At 41.5% G+C, this 19,981-nt stretch overlaps 1 protein-coding gene across 1 annotated transcript in view; it reads left to right on the top strand.

Moving 5' to 3' along the window:
- The first annotated feature begins 283 nt into the window (after positions 1 to 283).
- Positions 284 to 19,981, top strand: part of CREB5 (cAMP responsive element binding protein 5) — a 416,204-nt gene continuing 396,506 nt past the window's right edge. Inside the window, exon 1 of the mRNA XM_015133822.3 lies at positions 284 to 339. The gene's annotated coding sequence lies outside the window, so the exon portion shown is untranslated. The remainder of the gene's footprint in view (positions 340 to 19,981) is intronic.

The following is a 19,981-nucleotide window of genomic DNA, read 5'->3' as shown; positions in this document are numbered from 1 at the left end:
AATGTCAGGGAGCCGTGTCACACGGCGCTGGGCTCTGCAAGCTGTTGCTTGCGCAGTCGCCCCCGCCGCTGCCGCTCCCCGGCGGGTGCACCAGGGTCCGCGCGGGCGGGGCGGGGTTTGGGCGGGGCCGGGGTGGGGCCTGCCCCCTCGACGCGCCGGCCCCGCCCCTCGCTCTGTCCCTCCCCAGCGGACCGCAATGATTTAGAAGTTCAGGAATCCCACGTGACGTCACCGGGGGGGTGATGTAATGCACTCTAAATAGAATGTATTGTAATCTTTGCTCAGTCCAACGTGGTCCCTTCACCCGGGCTCCGCTCTTGCCTTCTCCACACTTGTTTGGTAAGTTCCTAAAAATACGGCTCGGCCACTTCTGGGGCTTTTGCATTTAGCCACTTTTGTTGCACTTGCCGCGGGAGCCATCTCGGGAGCGTACTTGTTTGCAGGGGTTGGTTCTCGGCAGCAGCCGCGAGGTTACTTGGTCCAGTGGGCAGGTCACAGGGCAAGGAGTAGGGAAGATGCGATGCATTTTTTTCTGGAGGGTGATCTGTGTTTGTAAACATTTTGGCGGACCAGAGGGAAGTCCGGCCCCGAGTGCTGGTAGACTGTGGAATTCGGCTGTGTCCTGAGGCCACCCCAGAGACCCCGCGCCGCGTGAGTGCCGGAGCGCTCGGTGGCCGCCGCGCCGCGCGCCTGGAGGGATGCTAACGTGGAGCCGGCGCCGAGTCCGCCCGGCGTGCGTGCGTGTGTGGGAGCGCGCGAGTCCCCTGACGCGGGGACCAGTTATGAATCGGGGGTGTGTGTTTGCCTCCAGAGACCTGGCAAGGTGCGGAGTCCTCCAGAAGTGCGGTCAAGCGGCAGCGGAGACGGCGAGCCAGGAACCTCCCCCCGCGTCCCCAGCTTCCCAGCGTGGCGGCGGAATCCCCGGAGAAAGTTTGCAAACTTCCAGCGGGCGCGGCGAGGACTCCGGGTCACCTAGGGGGCGGGTGGGCGCGCGCGCAGGGGGCTCGCTCTCCCCGGTGCGGAGCTGCCGCTGCCACTTCTCCCGTGGGGCTGCTGGCTGCAGTGGGTTGGCGCGCGCCCGGGGAGGGGAGGTCGCCCTTGGAGGGCGCTTGGCTTTCGCTCCAGGCACTCCGGGCTGGAGAGCGGCGAGGCTCCGTCCGCTCCCGTCCACTCCTCCGGCCGCCTCCTGCCTCCGCTGCTTTCTCGCTGGCATCGTTACCTCTTCCCGGCCGCTGCCCCAAATGACAGCTCCGGCTCGAGCCTTGGCGGCGCCCAGGCAATTCCCAGGACCCGGCGGCGGAGTCTCCCCCTGCGGCAGATTCTCGGCAGAACCACTTGAACTTTTCGTGAAGTTCTTAGAGGGGCAAGATGCGAAGGAAGGAACCAAGGAGATGTTTTCTCTCAGCAGCTGCATCCACTTCTTTGCCATAGAGTTGTTTTTAAGGGACGTCTAGTAGATAAAGCCCCAGACCTTGTCCACACTCTCATCCCCGTCCCCAACTTTCCCTGGACCGGTGCCGCCCCCACTTGATGCTTGTTCAAGGCCGGGGTCTGGAGCGGGCTACTTGTATGTTTCGTTGTCAGTCTGCTTCTGATGTGTTTGATTTTTATTTTTCCCTCCTTCTCTGACATGTGTCAAGGAATAAAGGCTGGATACAGGTCCATTACGTCATTCTGCAGGCCAGTAAGTGTTTGATTAAAGGCTTGAGCTCCTCAAGGGTTCAGGAGCTTAGAATGCTGACAAAGCAACTCTGCTGTGCATCCCCCTACCCTCCTCACAACACACTCGTGCAATCGCCCCCTCCCTAGGCATCTTTATTGCCCTCTCTTCCCAACCCCTCCCTCTCCACCACTCCCCCGTCTACACCGTTATCACTCTAGCCCCGGCCCCGCCTTTTACAGCTTTCCCTGGAGCGAGCACAGTCCCTGGAGTGTGGGTAAAAGCTTCTGGGGTCTGAGGGGACCACTGTACCTGATCAGCGCGCAATCTGCCCTTTTGTATTTTTTAAGAAAGGCACCAGCAAGCCTTCTCCTCTAGAGCGAAAATGCTTAGTCCTGATAGAAAAGGCAAATCAGGAAATGTTTCCAAGCGTTATGATAATACTCTGTCCTCGTGGTGGTGACTTAGGAAGGCAATACACCCACTGCAAACAAAGTACTTCACTTTACGTATTGCCTGCCCTTTAGCAGAAGAGGGAAGACGAAGAAGCCAGGATGCTGACAAAATCAGGTTTAGCTGAAAGGATCAAGACTAAACGTTTCATTTCCAAAGTAAGGGAATATGAGTTGTTGAACCTAAACTTCCATACAATAAATTGGTGTGTGCGTTAGTTTCTAGCTTTTAACCTTAAGTTTCTATGTTGAAAGAGGAAGTTCAATACGTAAGTCATTGAATTGAGTCAGAACCTCCGTATCTGGCAGTTGAAATAAAGACCCTGTGTATGACTTGTTGCAAGGGATCAAAGTAAAAAGAACTCTTGGCGGGGGGGTGGGGGAGGGAAATGTGCAGAAATTAAATTATAAAAGTATTAACAGAGTTTTGGATAGAGCGGGAGAGGGAATTGGAGTGGTTCCTGATTTGGAGTTGGTGAAAACTAAATAAAGAAATATTTATATTGCCAATATGAGGAATTTCTTGAAGAACACATGTTTTCTTATAATTAGATCTACTTTCTTCAAAGTGAAAGCCATGCTGTAGGGTAGACATTTGTGAAACTCCTGTCTGGGGTCTAATTGACATACTTCCCCAAGTTTGTGGCAGGATTTAGTATTTATTCACATCTAGAGATGAAATAGTGTAACCTCCACACAATATGTGTGCATCGAAAATGTTGAACTTCTTGTTTGTGATGCATAGACTTAAAGGAAAAAAAAAAATGGCCCAGTCATGGGCACTGGAAAGTGTGATTAATGATCAGTGATTTAGTGATCAGTGATTAGTGGTTTTATTCAAACTGTTACCTCTGACCAGAAGCACACATCAGAGGATTAACAGGCTCTTTAGATAAATGCTCATTAGTGGAAGGGGAAAAGCAAAGATAATAGGCATGCACCCAGGGACAACTTTCGAAGAAAATCATTCCCGTCTTCAGAATAATAAGCTCTATTAACAGAAAGCCCTTTTAATTTAAAACTTGCTTTTATCTTGTAAATCAAAGTTAGATGTAAAAGTTTGTAGTGCCATTATAACCTAAATTTTCCCATATCCACTAGATGTGGATTATCTCAGTAGCGATATTTTTTTTTTATTTAAATAAACAATTGGACCTTTAGAGCAGCTGAACCCTGACAAGTTCTTAACTCCCAGGGTTTGAAAGTGTCCCCCCTTCTAGCATGGAGATTGCAGCTTGCTAACTAGATGGCGCACTGTTATTTGGTGTTCTCTGCTGCGTAGTGCAGGAGTAGAAACTGAGCATGTAGCTGCTTGCGAGGTGTTCTTCAACATTTACAACAAAGTTGATTCTGTGTAGGGTTGGAGGCTAGACAGTTCTACAAATTTTTAGTCACATTTTCCATGTCAGTTAAATCTAGGGAGTTCAAGGCTACTGGAAAAATTAGTCTCATTACTAAAAGAAACTTAGAGAACGAGGGAGGTACCAGAGTCTAGGAGGTACCTCTGGGTTGCAGAAGTAATTGTAAAATACCAGACCTCTTCTTTTTACTAAGAGCTAGTTTCACAGTCTTCTGGTCTGAAATACTGAGGCAAATACTCAAGACTTATTTTCTTCCTAATCTTGCTGGTGAAACAGAAGTTACTAGAAAGAAAGGAAGAAAAACCTTGATTTGGTGACTGCAGGAAGCAACACGTTGCTGCTTTTATTCTACAGATAATGGTAAGGATGATGTTTATTATGCTTATTAAGCAGAGAGAAAACTTTGCACTTAGTTAAATAGAACCAATGTTGTGTTTTCATAGATGGAATTCAGATATGGAGCTCTGATTTTGCACAAAATTTTAATGTTGCTTTTGTCAGTTTCCTGGGACTTGTAGCATTTTATGTGGAAGGTTGAGTGTGTGTGTGAATAAGACTATTATTTCCCGGGTAAAATATATTCAGGAGCATATGAACTGCAGTGGGGAAGCTATGAAGCATGTTAAGTAATGTGTCAAGCATGAATTCCCCTTTCTATGAGGTTTCATGGATCACTTCAATAAGTATTTAAGTTTTAATAAGAAAGTTCTTGAAAAAGAAACTTAAAAATTAAAAAAAAAAAAAACAAAACAGTTTTCTGCATTCAAACCTAGATGTGTATGCCCCCAAAGGATGATGCTATTGGTTGAATATCAGCTATTACTTTAGTTTTAAAACTTATAATAAAAAAACTCACTTGTGTCTCCCCAGAAATGTTTCTCATTTTCCTTTGCTTATAGCATTTTATATAGATCTCTTATTTTTAAATCCTTACTGATTATAGTGGTTTTTATTTTTCAACTTCACTCATAGTAAACATATTTGAAAATATCTCCAAGCCCACTATTTTTTATGTAAATTGCTGGTGCCCATAAATTGCCTGTCAATCAGTAGTCAGTCACAACCTTATATAGTTTATACCTGAGAAGATAGTTTATTGGAACATTCCAACAAAAAATTGGAAACCATGCCTTTATTTCTAGATCTCTGTTATGTCGCAGCTTTTATTTGAGTAGGTGGCTAAATGAATGGTAGTTTGTCAGAGAGACTTTTCCTGCATAGATTTTCAATTCTAGTAAGTTGAATATTTTTGTTACAATGATTTGTCAGTTTCCCACACCTACACGTTCAAAACCAATCAATCATGGAGTTTCCATGATGGCAAGTTCCGAGACTCCCAATTTCTTACTATAATCTACTTTTTAGCAATGAGGTATCACAATCCTATAATATTTTCTTGTCATTGGAGTTTACTTATTACCAAGCTAAAAATTATTTGTGGGGGTGTCATGTTCACTAGATCACTAAGATGTGAACTTTGTATTTGTAGTTTGTTTTCTTCTGGTTGTGTTGTTGGATTAAAATTGGGATTTGAGTGGACTTATTATTTTTGTCATCTTTTCTTTTTTCTTCTTCTTCTTCTCCTTCTCCTCCTCCTCCTTCTTCTTCTTCTTCACTTCAAAGCAATGTCGGTAGTCACAAAATTAATGTGATCCTGGCTGGTGTTTCCCATCTATATGCTTCTTACAAATTGGATTTCTACAGCAATTTAAGGTCTTTTTTTAGAGGCAGCTTTCTTGGATGAAGATGAAACAGTGATCTCAGTCAATTCATTATCTTGTCCACTTTGACTACCAGCTATATTATGGGAATCAACCAATGCTTTAGTAGTGTTTAAAAATTTAAATCTATGACTATTTCTCTGAATTCTATTTAAGAAAATTAAACAATTGAGATAAGGTAATAAACTGGGGGGCAGTTGCCTTAAATATCTAAGTGTGAGGAAGAAGCACTTTCAGATATGCTAAACAGACTTAAAGACACAGAAGACCCGTTTTGTGTTGCTATTTGTAAACTAAGTAAGCTATCTACTTTGTGGCAATGCTTTAAATAGAAAGTCTGGCACTTTAAAAATGACATCATGTTTAATGTTTTCACTAAAGAATTATTACATTTTGTAATTAGGAAAAAATGAGCAATTAGTGTTTTTTGAGTATCCATTAGTATTCCATTGTTGGACACATCGTAGATTTAACATAGGAATTTTTTTTTTTTTAAAGAGAGAGGCCTTTTAGAAATTTCCAGATAGTAATAGCATTCTTCCAGAAACCCAACTAAAATTTTTGAAGCTCTTATTGAGGACTCTGGGACTTTCCCAGTAAAAGATAAAGTTTAGGATAAATTCTTGAATGTGTAAGATATTATATTGACATTTCAATATTTATTTTTTCCAAGTTCACTGTATTGCCTTTCCCTCTGCCCCCAGAGAAATAGATCAGAATCAGTTTATCACTTTAAAAATATGTATTTCAGCTGCTTTCTTCTATTTCCTTAAGGTCACATTTCTGATCTTAACCCTAAAAGGATTTTAGGATTTCAATCCTTAACAAGGATTGAAAACTACCAGGCTGGCATTTGACTAGAACTGATTTTAGAGGGAGTTCCTTTAGGCCTAGAGATTCTGATGGTGAGATACAAACGCTTATGCCTTTATGGGGACGGTAGGGCTAGGGGAGAGCCTCAAATTGATAGACCAACTTTTTCATTTTACAGAAGAGACTGCTGGCTCACCCAAGGCCCAGAGCTAGAGAGAGCCAAACCAGGCTGAGAAGCCTGGTCCCTGCCTCCAGGTCGGGTGCTCCTGCCATAGATGCCCTTGTCAGAAATGGGGCATAACCCATGACTTTGTATCCTTTGCTCTTTTCAAACCTTTTGATGACTAATCTTTCAAAGACAAATTTTTTCAGATCTTTGGAATGAATACCTTAATCATAAAAGCTGTAGTTTCATTTATTCTTATATAATATCTGCAATGTTATTTTTTCTAATATGGGCCTCCTTAATTAATTTTAACTTAAATTCTCCTTTTATCATCATTGTTATTAGACATACTCTGTAAAACCACACCATCCAGATTTCATCTGAGAGTAAAAACCAGGCAGAGTAAAAATGGTCCGAAAGACTGTCTCAAGAATAAGGCAGTGACTTTCTCTACTTCCTGTCTTTTCTTTACCATCTATGAGGACAGGATCTGAAATATTATTTAAAGTTAAAATAAATAACCTTTTTTGTCAAATAGAGAAGTGGGTGATGTTTTCACTCTAGAAGGTGTACTTTTGCCTAGGATCTGTCTGTAATACATTATCTTTCCAGGTGGATATATATGAGTGTGTTTGGAGGTGGTGAGAAGTGAATTGAGTCTGGAAGTATGTTCTTTGAGGTTTGACTGGCAAAACTTGACCAATCATAACTAAAAAAATTCATGCATGCAACACAGAGGGCTCTAGAGCACCACGCATTTGATTTAAGATGATATTTAGGCTGTGCTGTATTTAAGATGGGGAATAACAATGTCTAAATAGAAATCTTGAATGCATCTACTGTATGTGTTGTTCGGCCTCACCCACAGGTTTCCTCTCCAGCTGTTTGCATGAGGTTTTAGATCAGAATTCAGGTCTCTTTTTATTCTTTTATTACACTGAGGAGCTCCTGTGTTGCAGGCATGATTTCTCAAATATAGCACATTTCAGCCAGTTTTATGCAGTCCTCTCTCTGTTGGCTTCCCAAGGGGAAAATATATGCAACAAAAAAATCTTTGTTTTTGTTTGAGTTAGCTGACTACTGGAAGAAATAGGTGTAATCTCTATTTGCCAGATCTGGTAGGACCATTTCACTTTAACAAAACAAGATTTTCTTCTTTAAGTAAGTTGGCTTCTGACTGGCCAGGTATTAATTCATGCATCAGAGAGTAGAAGGCATTGGGATAAAGTCCGTTTCCGCCAGGGTATCTGGCTATGGTGTGGTGCACCATTACGGAGGGTCTGATTTGCCTCACTGCAATGACAACATTGTGCAGAAAAACACTGACTCCTAGGAGGAAAAACAATATTATAGGCTCAAGCTTCTAAAATCATATCAGGGAATGATCCTGTGTCGAAGGTGACTGTCAGAATGCTGGGGGCCTCCAGGGTCATCTTCTAAACTACAACATGACAAAATGTTTTCTCTGTCTATTCTCTGCATTTTCCTTCTGCTAGTGTTTCCCTAGATTCATTTTTTAACATACATTTCAACTACTCTGCCTTGATGAATAATCCTGCAGTAACAAGTCACAAATGTGTACACAGTAGAGCAGGGATATTTTTCCGTAAGGAAAATAGATTTTTATGTCAAATCTTAGAAGAAACAGTTAGGAAAACAAAAGGGGGAAAGAAGAGTTGAAATTCGACTGATGGCATAACAAGCTTTGTCCATTCGTGGCTCTGCAACAATGCGAAGCCTGAGACTGCAGGAGGCACGCAATGCCCAGAGAGCTGCCTTGAGCTATTATGCATCTCTGCCTCAGTTTCTTCATTTGTGATGAGAATGTTGGGCTCACCCAGCACTGTCCAGTAGTGAGAGCCACAAATGTGAGCCACATACGCCATTTTAAATGTTTTAGTGACCGCATTAAAATGGTTAAAAAGAAACAGGTGAAATCATTTTAAGAACACTTTGATTTAACCTGAGATATCCAAAATATTATCATTTAAACATATAATCCGTATAAAAATGTTAATGTACTACTTTACATTCTCTCTCTCTCTCTCTCTTTCTCTCTCTTTGATATGAAATCTTTGAAATCCAGTGTGTATTTCACAACTACAGCATATCTCAATTTGGACTAGCCACATGTCAAGTGCTAAATATCCATGTGTGGTCAGTGACTATGGTATCAGACAACACAGGGTAAATCAGTGGTTTATGATCCTGGCAGCCCAATAGTACCACCTGTGGAACTTATTAAAACACACCGATACCCTTCCACTCTGACATTCGGCTTTAATTGGTTTGGGGTGAAGGCCTGGGCCTCTGTCTCTTTTAAAAGCTCCACAAGTGTTTCCAATGTGTAGCAGAGGTTGAGAACCACAGTTCTAACTGATCTCTGAGGAATCTTCTACCCTAATATTCTGTGATTCTATTTAAGGAAAGGGATTGCAGTAAAGCGTTCATTCAGAGTTCAAGGGCAGCAAGCGGTTGTTACAAGCTTGCCGTATCCTGCAACACATATTTAGGAAAATATAACTGATAAAGATTAAAATTTACAGAATGAATAACTTAGACAATAATTCTTTGCACCACAAATGAGCTCTGTTTTGTGTAACTTTCAAATGTGGGTGTTTTAAGTGGTCTGCTTCCCTAGAAATCTTAATTTAGGATTTGATTTACATGTAGCCTCGTAGAAACTCTCTGTTTTGGAAAAGGTCAGGATCCTCACATTTCAGTTACAGTATTTTGCCAGCTTACTCTTTTGCCCCAGATACATGCCTTTAGTTGTTTGGGGAGGGAGATTTTTACTCCAGTTGAGACATCTGGATCCCCCGGAATTTTCCTCCCTCCAAGCTTTTAACAAGCTTGTGTTATTGTCTAGACCAGAATTGCTCATGTCAAGATGTTAGTTATAACCTCCTAGACTTAAGGTATTCATTTTTATTTATCACCTTTTAAAATATTAGAAGAATCAATATTTTTCAATGCACATCAGAATGCTTTATTTTAATATACCTGTTTTTAATAATACACCAGTCTGTGCATTCACTAAAGGATGCAAAAAGTATAAAATAAAAAATAATTTCCAAACTCCTCACGCATCTTCTTGCGAAGTCTACAAACAGAATTGTTTGTGAAGGGGAGGAGAGACCTTGGTGTCAGTCCCTTGTGACTTCATGCTGCGAGAGCCTCTGCATCCCCAAATTCATGAGTCGTTTCACTCTGACCCTCACTCTCCTTATCCCCTGCAGAGCCATCTATTTCCAAATACATGTCTATTCGACCATATCGCCTTTAAAGCATGACTATAAACTAGTTTTAAATGTAAAATTACATGTTTTTCTACATTTCGTGGTGATATTTGTGTTTTCTGTAATGTCATTCATTGGAAGAATGTTAGCCTTCGTTTATTAACACATAGCTCTAATCCCCATTTTATAGATGGGAAAACTAAGAGATTGCCAAGGCTAGGCATCCTGCTCATTGATTAGGTGGGTGGTCAGTAGGAGAAAAGAGCTCACATTTATTAGTGCCATGTATTCCAGATATGCCAGATAGAAGCATTGCTTTGGGTGGCTTCCAAGCAGGGATTTTCCAATTGCTTGTACTATTGCACTTGTCTTTGTATTTATAAATAACATTCTTTCTGATGCTTTCCCATGCATTCTTTGCAGTTAAATGGTTTCCTTGCTAATACCTCTTACTTCCCAGCTTCAGGCTACATGTACCTGGATTGATTAGTAAATACACAAGGATATATTAACTTCTTAACATGGAATCTGTTTTAAAAGTTGCATGGAGACATCTGTTGCAAACCTGTGTTTTTGGTAGTATCCAGGGAAACTTTCTCTCAGGCTACTTTGTGATTGACTGTTAAAAGGATTGTGTGGAGAGACAATGAGATTAATGATGTAAGTTACTCATCTGTTTTGGGGATTGAAAGCAAAGGCCTGTACGTATTCATTTATTGAGCAAGATAGACTCTAGCCCTAGCTCCTAAATTATCTTTTATAAAACACTTTAGCCCTTGTCGTGCCAATGTACTGTCTTCACACTTGGTCTGGAGCCATCTGTGTTTGAGTATTTGGTTTTTGTTTTCTCCTAATAATGATAATAGGTTGGGCTTGGCCATTTGCAGTCTCTGTCTGCATTTGTGTGTCTTTGATGGGTGAGATATTGATTAATAGTGCAATTTTTGACCAGTGCCAGGGAACCGTTATTTTGGCTTCTTTCCTCCAAGCATCATGCTAAATTTAAAGCAATTTTAATATTTATACATATACATACTTATGGTGTTTATGCTTATATGAAAATAAATATGTGTATACATAGAAACCTGGGCCAGTGAGGACCACAATGTTAGTAGGGCATATACTTGCAAATGTACTTATCATCTTTTTTAGGAAGCCCATGGACAAACTGTAACTCCTATTGGACAAGTATCTATTTGTAACATTGACTCAGGTACATATTGTTGATTAAAAGATATAGTGAAATTAAAAAAATTGAAACCATATTTAAGACACTCCTTTTTTCTAAGAAGGCCTGTCTAAGCACACATTGTTTACAATTTTGTCTTCCAGTTTTGCAAAATCGGATGACTAACCACCGCCATTCTTAGGGCTGTGCTGTGTTGACGTCATCAAAGATGAGGGTGCAGTGTTTTGGCACCATGCAGCAGCATGTAATTTGGAATTGTACTTTTTGCTAAACACCCGTGCTGATCTCCAAACCATTCAAAACACTAAAAACCCAAAACAAAACAGTAATGTCTGCTGATTGGATGGAGGCAGCATGAGCAAAGTACAATTTTTTTTTTTTTTTTCATGTGCTTTGGAAGTGCTTACAAAAATCAGGGAGAAAAAGAGTACGTATAATTACTTAACATGCCCTTTGGAAGGGACATTCTTAAGACAGACAGGTTGAGTCTTTAACCTAAAGTTCATTTTTATCCTTTCCAGGAAATGTGCTTTCTTTCTTTTTTCCTTTTTTTTAAAGCACAAACGTGGTTGTATCTTTAAAAGGAAGGCTTAAGAGTAAATCATGTGGCTGCTTTATCTTTATTTAACGTTTAGAAGATATTTTAGGAGATCTATTTAGAAGTCTTATATTCCTTCACATAGTTGTAGTTATTTAATGCTTGTTAAAAAACATAGGGGGTTTTGGAGATTGGTTGTACAACAGTGTGAGTATACTTAACACTACTGAACTGTACACTTAAAAATGATTACGGTTAGGCTGGGCATGGTGGCTCACGCCTGTAATCCTAGCACTTTGGGAGGCCGAGGCAGGAGGATCACTTGAGTTCAGGAGTTCAAGACCAGCCTGGCCAATATGGTGAAACCCCGTCTCTACTAAAAATACAAAAAATTAGCTGGGCATGGTGGCACACGCCTGTAGTCCCAGCTACTCAGGAGGCTGGGACAGGAGAATCGCTTGAACACAGGAGGCAGAGGCTGCAGTGAGCTGAGATCGCACCACTGCACTCTAGCCTGGGCTTCACAGCAAGACTCCATCTCAAAAAAAAAAAAAAAAAAAAAAAAAAAAAAAAAAAAGATTAGAGTGGCAAGTTTTATGTTATATATATTTTACCACAGTTATAAGAAATCGGGAAAATGTTTCCTTGTACCCATTCCCCAGATGGGGGAAAATAGGATGTACAGACCATTTGTTTCAAGCTAGATGCATCCACTTTAATTTTTGTATTGTTTTGTTTTTTAAATTTGCATTCACTGATTTTTATTTCAATAGTTTTAGGGGTACAAGTGGTTTTGGTTACATGGATGACTTATGTAGCAGTAAAGTCTGGGCTTTTAGTACCTCTATCACTGGAATACTGTACATTGTACCCAATAGGTGATTCCTGTTCTTCACCCTTTCCCACCTTTCCCCCTTCTGAGTCTCCAATGTCCATTATACCACTCTGTCTGCCTTTGCATACCCCATAGCTTCCACTCATAAGTAGAACATCCAGAAATTTGGTTTTCCATTCCTGAGTTACTTCACTTAGGATAATGGCCTCCAGTTCCATCCAAGGTGCTACAAAAGACATGATTTCATTCTTTTTTATGGCTGAGTAGTATTTCATGGTATACATATACCATATTTTAAAATATTTTATTTCCATAGGTTTTGGGGGAGCAGGTGGTATTTGGTTAGGTAAGTTCTTTAGTGGTGATTTGTGAGATTTTGGAGATGCTTCCACTTTACTGTCATAATGGGAAGGTCAAAAATCTAAACAGGACTTTTGCACTTTGGGATAATGTAGAGAGATGACATTGGTATGTGCGTGATGTGATTTTGACGCATAGGAGTATCCAGGGTAGCTAAAAGCTAGGTACGTAACACTGCATGCCTCTTTTCTGGCTTGGATCTGGGTGAGCCCTCTGTGTAGAAAGCTGTATCATTCCATTTGAAAATGCATTTGACCTTATTTGAGCAGTTTTTAAGAAATTTACTTGATTGCCTTTGGTGTGTGTGTGTGTGTGTATGTATGTGTATATATATATATATATCTATTCAACTGAGATCAATGAAAAAAGTCAGGCAAAGTAGCCTTGTAGTTTATGTCAGGGAATGCAAACCCACACTTCACAGTAACACTGACCAATGAGAAGTTGGTTTGTGGGGGACAACCTGGGAGTTGAAAATTTTGGAGACAGATCACAGGGGGAATGGTGGAGGAAATTAGAGGTATTTGACTCAGAAAGGAGGAGACCCAGGCTTGTGCATAATATCAAGGAACAGTCTGTGGACAAGAGGATACTATTTCTGACTTCCTCTGTGCTTCAGGGAAAAACAGTGAAAATTGCGGGAAGGAGACAGTTTGCTGTGTGGAGAGATGGGGTTTGCTGTGTTTGCTCTTTTGGCTCCGAAGAGTGAAGAATTTTGGAACAAGTGAACCTATACATCCATGGAAAGGACTGTCTCAGAAAGCAGTGACCTCCCTGGCGTGGGGTGTCAGAATTATTATAAGAAGAGTTTCTGGAAGCAGTAAGAAGCAGGGCTGGGTCAGTTGCTCCTGGCTTTGTTGGATTATGAACACTTTAAACAATTAGGTAAAAGCTACGAGCTAGTTTACAGAAAAGTAACACATCGGCAAATGTTCATGAGAAGGTTCATGGACCCAGAAGCCATGGACTCCAGAATGAAGAAGTCTCTGGGCTCAGTGATGATGCTTACCAATGCACTGGCTATATGGACACATCAACTTAAAATTGCTGTGGTTGAATGAATATGATCAGTTTCATGTGGTTCATCCTACATGTGTTGGTGCATACATTACATGTATTAAGCTAAGAAAGTAACCAGAGCTAATGAACTTCCGGTGATGTGTGTAATCAGGAATGGAAATTCATATTCATTGGATTCTCATTTGTGTTTCTCTATGAGAGTAACTGCCTGTTTGCCCAATAGTCCATACCTAGACAACCACTGATTAATAACACCTTACATTGTTTAGGAGTTTCAAAGTTATTTAATAGAAATTGTCTTATTAGGGTGATATGACAACACAGTGAAATGTGAAGGACAGATATTATCCTTCCCATTTTAATGGATGCAGAAACTAAGAATCTCAGGGCTTAAGTGGTATGTGCAGTCCCAGCTAAAGTAAGTGCCAGACATATAACTGGAATTCAGGTATCCTTCCTTGCCTTCTTCCTTTTCTCCTGCTTCTCTTTGTCCGTCCCCTCTGCCTCCATGCTAGCCACATACACTTATGGAACCAAGTGTGCTCTTTGTTACTAAGAAGCAACAACAACCGCAAATAAACCAAGCAGCTCCTTTCCAACACAAATATCAGCACCCTGTTTGAGCCTAAGTTCCTTTCCTTCCTTCATCCCTTCCTTCATTAAATATTAACTGAGCATCTATTATGTGCTGGGTACCAGGGATACATGATCAAAATCAGACACAAACCCACTCCTCATAGAACTTGTACCAAATAAGTCACTGCAATTTAGTGTTTCAGGAGGAGGCTGAGGGGGTGCAAGCCTGGAGACAGAAAACCCAGTTAAGGGCTATTGTGGTTATCCAGGCAAGAGGTGATGAGGGCTTGAGCTATGATGGTGCCAGGTTCAAAAGCCATGTAAGAGGCAAGAGCAGTATGACTTGGGGATTGATTAACTGGAAGATGAGGGGACCAGAGAGTGGGGGAGATGGAGTCAGGATAAGCCTGACCCGGTAAGAAAGTCTGGGTCATCCTTTGTGGTGCTGAACTGGGGGATGGGTTCTGGCCCAGTGCCCATGGGCTTGTGTCTGCATCCTGAGAACAGAAAATGGCTGTGAACAGAAACGCCAAGAGCAACTCTAACTGAAAGGTACAGTGCATTATTGGGTTCCATGGAAGTACCACTTTGATAACTTCTCCCAGAGTGGCTCCACAGGGAGAGAGGCACCCCCTCCGCCTAGGGCAGCCACAGCTCTGGCACTCAGGGGGTCTAGGGCATGGCTGGGAGTGTTAGCTTCCTGAGGCTGCTGTAGCAAAGTAGCACAAACTTGGGGACTTAAACAACAGATGCTTATTCTCTCACAGTTCTGGAGGCTGGGAGTCAGAAATCTAGCTATTGGCAGGGTTTGTTCCTTCCCAGGGCCCGTGAGGAGGAATCTGTTCCAGGCCTCCTTCCTTCTTCTGTCTTCTCTGTGACGTCACGTGATCTTCCCTTCGTATAGCTGTCTCCAAGTTCCTCTTTTTATAAGGATGTCAGTCATACTGCATGAGAGCCCACCCTAATGACCTCATTTTACCTTAATTACCTCTACAAATACTTTATCTTCAAAGAAAGTCACTTTCTGGGACTTAGTTAGGACTCCAACATATCTCCTTTAAGGTTAACACAATTCAAACCACCACAGCAGGTATGCCCAGCAAGCAGGCAGCACCCAGGTCAGGTAATAATGGGACTCTAGAACTGGCAGATTGAGAGTGATATGTTTTATAATCAGACTTTTTTTAGCACATGCTGAAAATAAACCTCAGATAGATCCCTGGAAAAACTTGGAACAAGTCTTCGGAGATGGGGATCCACATGTTAATTACCAACTATGGACTTAGCTAGCAAAACACAGGAAAACAAGCCTACCCTTAAAAACAGATACATACGTGTTGCACTGACTGACAAAGTTTTGCTAATGTAAGCATTATCCTTGGTTTGGCCTTGAATTTGTCCCCAGGAGTTTTAAAAGAGCAATGCTGAAAGGGTAACACCAACTTTTAACCTTAAGAAGAAAGAATTAAATACAAGTATAGTCTGCTACTCTGGCAGCCTTAACAGTTATTGTTTGGATGTGCTAATATTTCCTGACAAGGACAAAAATCACCCATTCCCATAAACACACACACACACACACACACACACGCACACACACACACGCACACACACATGATTAGGTATAAATGTTTCAGTGTGGGAAGGAAAAAAATTCTGATTTTCTGGTTGTTGATGAATAATTTATGTGTATGTGTTACCTTCGTTTTGTACAATGAAAAGAAAGGCAAAATTCTGCATTTTAGAAACACATCATAATGAAAAGACAACTCAGTTTAAAATGGACAAAGATCTGACTAGACAGTTTTTAAAAAAATTTTGTTTTAGGCTCATGGGTACATGTGCAGGTTTGTTGTATAGGTAAATTCAATGTCTCGAGGGTTTGTTGTACAGATGGTTTTGTCACAGAAAATTTTTAAAAGAAAATACACAAATGGCCGGTAAGCACATGAAAAGATGTCCAGCATCACTACCTATCAGGGTTATTTTTAATGGCCAAAAATGTGGAAATAACCCAAAGCCCATCAACTGTTGAGTAGATAAGCAAAATATGGTACATCCATATATTGAAATATTACTTGGTTACAAAAAAACTACTGAAATATACTATAATATGAATGAACCTTGAAAACATGCTCAGAAAAAGAATCCAGCCATAAAGGACCATATATTGTATAATTCCATACATAGGAAATATCCAGAATAGGCGAATCCATAGAGACAGAAGGTAGAGTCATGATTGCCTAGGACTGGGGGTGGGGTGGGGAGTTCAGGGGTGACCATTGAAGAGTATGTGATTTCTTTTGGGGGTGATGAAAACGTTCTACAATTGTAGTGATGGTTGCACAAATCTGAATATTCTAATGCCATTAGATTGCACGCTTCAAGTGAGTGAATTGTATGGTATGTGAGTTAGGTCTCAACAAAGCTGTTAAAAAAAGATAACACATCATGGAGGAAAACATGGGCTGCTAAATTCAGTCAGAATACATGCCAAATAGGGTATTTTGATCCAACAGCTTCTCTGCATATTTGGTATGAGTAGGTGTTGATAGAGCATTTCAGACCACAGTCTTGCAGCATTTATTGTATGTATCTCCAGCTTGCACCTCTCTCCTGGGCAATGGCCTTCGCTTCCAGCTGCACCTTTGACATTTTCCTCTAAATGGATTGCTGCTTTTCCTTAATTTTCAAATTGTTCAAACACAAACTCATCCTCATACTAGTTCTCCTTCTGGCACACCCATTTCAGTGAGGGCCACCACTGTCCTCTGGGCCCCTAGATTGAAGCTTCATGCCCCTCACTGACTTGGCCCTTTTCCTTGGTAGTTGTGAACATATCGTTGTCACATCTTCTGGACTCTGCCTTAGCAATGTCTTTGCCCTGTCTCCTTCTAACCCAATTCCTCCTGTTAACTGTAGGGAGAATTATTTACTGTGTCCTTAGTGAGACTCCTCTCTTGCTCTACTATGTCAACCTTCATAACAAACTTAGCAAAGGGCTACAATTACCCCTTTTTATAGCTAAGGAAAATAAGGCTTAGAGGTTGAGGGACTCGACCAGTGGGACAAAACCAGTAAATGGAGGAGTTGGGTTTGGTTCCAGTTTTGTCTGGTCCCTGAACTCATACTGTGTCCATTCTAGCTACCAAGAATTGCTCTCTTGTATAGATTTGAACATCCCATTTCCCTTCTCAAGAACCTTTGCTGGTGCCCTGTTTCAAGGCCCCTAGGCCAGTCTTAGCCACATCCTTGTAGGTGTACCCCATATTCAAGACAGATCCACTGTGGTTTGTGTTGAGTGCCTCTCTGGCATGTTCAAAATCTCTTCTTCCCCGGAACATCTGTGATCCTCTAGTACAGTGGTTCCAGACACACACGCGCATACATTCACCCAGACGTGCTACATTCACCTCCTGCCTGTGAAAACAGTACTCTCCAAGGCCCATCTCAGTCATCATCTCCTGATCTGCAAAACCAAAAGCAGAATGCAAAATTAATTAATTCCTTAGTGCTTTGTTAATCTTTTTCTTATGGTTTTTAAAAAAATGTATCTTCTATTGTGATTATTTTTGTGTTTTTCATAAATTCCCTCTCCTGGATTATAAGCTCCATGACAACAAGAACTGAATCTTGCTTAGTTTTGACTTCTTTCATTGAATTAGCATAGAGTAGATGGTTACACATAGTAGATGCAAATTAATTTTGCATGAACTGACTAAAGAGACACTCACTCATTGTTGCCATAGACTTCCTAGAATCAGCATTAGATGTTAACCAGCCTAGTGAGTGTTCCTGGAGGACCATCCTAGGAAGATTTTTTAGGTATACTGATGAAGTCCCCTTCTCTCAGTATCACTTTAATTTTAAACTCTGTTGCTTAAAGACAACTGTCATAATATTTTAGAAATCAAAAATGGAGGCGAATGAATCCATCACCGAGAATCTTATAACCCTAAGGAAAAACTCATTTTTCATTTTTACATTCTCTTGCATTCTTTGTCTAGAGAGGAACATAATTTGTAAATAGTTTTAATCAGAGCATAGACATATTTTAAAATTCTGCTTCCTTCACTTAAAACTACACCACAGACATGTTTTCATGTCGCTACATAGTTTTCAAAACTATGATTATGCATAATATTCCATTGAGTTGCTATGCCATAATTTCTTAACCAACCCCTATTGTTTGACATTTAACTTTGCTGTGGATTTTTAAAAAATGGTTGTAAAAAACACATGACCCATCTTTTGGCAAGAGAAATGTATACTCTGACGATATTAATCTCCTTTCCCTTAGGCTGGTTGAAAACTCTTCCTTTAGGGTTGAGCTTAGGCATAATTGTGACAGAAACCGAGTTTGTTTTGGATACGTACACTTTATTCCTTCTATCTCTGCCTTCCCACCTCTCAATGCATTCTATGTCCCCATGGTGCCTGTCCTGGGGACTTGGGGTCTGCGTTCCTCCTCTAGAGACTGACCTACCTCCCATGAACCCTGACCTTCTCCTCACTCCTCCTAGCCAGACTTCTCTCTCCTCTTGCATTTCCAAAGCCTCAATCTTAGTAAGACACTAGGCACTCAATCTATTTCCTTTCTGGGTTTATAATATTATACAAAAGGACTTCCGGAGATGGCTTTGTGATAATCCAGCCAAGGGCATCACTAAAGGTGGATCTTTGCTCTCTTTAGCTAGGACTCTTCCAGGTTCTAAGGATATGGCAGTGAACAAAACAAACAAAATCTCCATGTAGATAGGTAAATAATACTTAATATAGTAGTAAGTGCTAAAAAGAAAGATGAGGCCAGGGAAGTGGATCAAGTGTGCTCTTTCATGTTGCAGTTGGAATAGCCCAGGAAGATGAACTTTCAGATAAGGTGACATATGAGAGGAGAGCCACCGGGGAAGGGAGGAATTCCCATGGAGATGCGGAGAAGGAGCTTTCTAGGTAAGGGGCTGCTTGGTACAAGGGCCCTGCTGTTTTGGACGGTGAGCTTGAGGAACTGCAAGGAAGCAGATGTGGAGACAAGGAGGGAAGCAGTGGGAGCCGCTGGGTGGCTGATCATGCAGGGACTTTAAACATGCTGTGAACTCTGTATATTAATCTCAGCTAGGTAGGAAACCATTGGATAGTTTTGGGTAGAGCATCCATCACTTATAAAGTCCTCCATTGTGGTTGGAAGATCGACTGTGTAGGAGCAAGGGTGGCAGCTGGGAGACCCATGGGGAGGCAAGAGACAATGGTGGGCTGGACTGGGTAGGTTCTGGGAGAAGTGGTGAGAAAGAGTTGGATTATGGCTTCTTTTAAAGGTAAAACTAGCAGGACTTGCTGATGGATTGGCTGTGAAGATAAGTAAGAAGTCAGGGAAGATATTAAGGTGCTTGATCCAAGACACTGGAAGGATGAAGTTGTCATCAACTGAGACGGGGAAGATGGCGGGTAGAACAGGGTCAGTGCGGGAGACCAGGAGTTCAGTTTTGGGCATGTTGTATGTAAAGAGATGCTGAGACAACGTGAGACGCTAAGAGCGGAATTCAGGGAAGGGGTTTCAGCTGCAGATAAGAGTTAAAATCAGGATCATAGTCTCAGGCATCAAATAGGCCAGCCTCATCTCACAGCATACAGCCCTTTCCGCAGTGAGCCCCAGCCACACTGGGATATCAGCTCCTCACAGGGACCACAGCTTCCTCAGCCTCAGGGCCTTGGTCTGTGCTGCCCCTTCTGCCAAGACCATCCGTGCTTTCCCGGGTTTCCCAATCTCAATATGTCCTGAACTTTTCCTCCATGGCACTTAAATCAATTTTATATTCCTTTGTGTGATGTTTAGTTTAATTAAAAAAATTTTTTTTTTTTTGAGATGGAGTCTTACTCTGCCACCCAGGCTGGAGTACAATGGCGCAATCTCAGCTCATTGCAACCTTCTCCTCCCTGGTTCAAGCGATTCTCCCTGCCTAAGCCTCCTGAGTACCTGAGATTACAGACACCCGCTACCACGCCCAGCTAATTTTTGTATTTTTGTAGAGATGGGGTCTCACCATGTTGGACAGG

The sequence above is a fragment of the Macaca mulatta genome, chromosome 3 (assembly GCF_049350105.2).
Source record: "Macaca mulatta isolate MMU2019108-1 chromosome 3, T2T-MMU8v2.0, whole genome shotgun sequence".
NCBI classification, from domain to species: Eukaryota; Metazoa; Chordata; class Mammalia; order Primates; family Cercopithecidae; genus Macaca; species Macaca mulatta.
The sequence above is the reverse complement of the archived record's forward strand: the minus strand, read 5'-3'. Positions and strand labels throughout refer to the sequence as shown.